Source organism: Alosa sapidissima, chromosome 20 (assembly GCF_018492685.1).
Source record: "Alosa sapidissima isolate fAloSap1 chromosome 20, fAloSap1.pri, whole genome shotgun sequence".
Taxonomy (NCBI): domain Eukaryota; kingdom Metazoa; phylum Chordata; class Actinopteri; order Clupeiformes; family Clupeidae; genus Alosa; species Alosa sapidissima.
In genome coordinates, this window is record NC_055976.1 from 2,153,384 (window position 1) to 2,154,015 (window position 632).

Below are 632 nucleotides of genomic sequence, written 5' to 3' on the forward strand. Positions count from 1 at the left end.
TGAGTCTTTTTTTTATTGCTTTCCTATTGTATTTTAGGTTGTTTAGTGTCCCATATAAAGGTAGTAGACCTCAGATTTCATTGAGGCCCCTAGTGTGGCAGCAGAAACACAAGGAAAACAGGCATCTTGCTGAATCAAAGTTGAATATGCTTTTATTCTCTCTGTGGACAGACTACACCAACATATGCAGCACAAGGCTGGAGTGCATCTGTCTCTGGGAAGTGGGGAAAGTTTCAAAGGGCAAGGGCCAGATGATAATGTAAACTCTATCATAATCTACATAAAACAAGAGAGAGTGAGTGTGATGTTTGGCCTCTGATGGTAGCTTGCTAATTAGGTAAACTTTAGTTATAGTCCATGAGCCACGGGGGGGGACATTACATTACAATGGACATTACAGCATTGCTAAAACAACACTTTTAAGGGTGGCCCAAGACCTATAATATTCACAATATATATATTTCTATAAGCCAAATTATTTTACACCAGCCCACCATCTATTCACCCCTCACAGAGGGTAGCACTGTTAGTATTGGTCTGAGCAGGTTATGAGTTCCGTATTTGCTACCTATACTGCCATCTTGTGTATAAATAGTGTAACTGGTAACACTGATCTCACATCAGTGTTACCA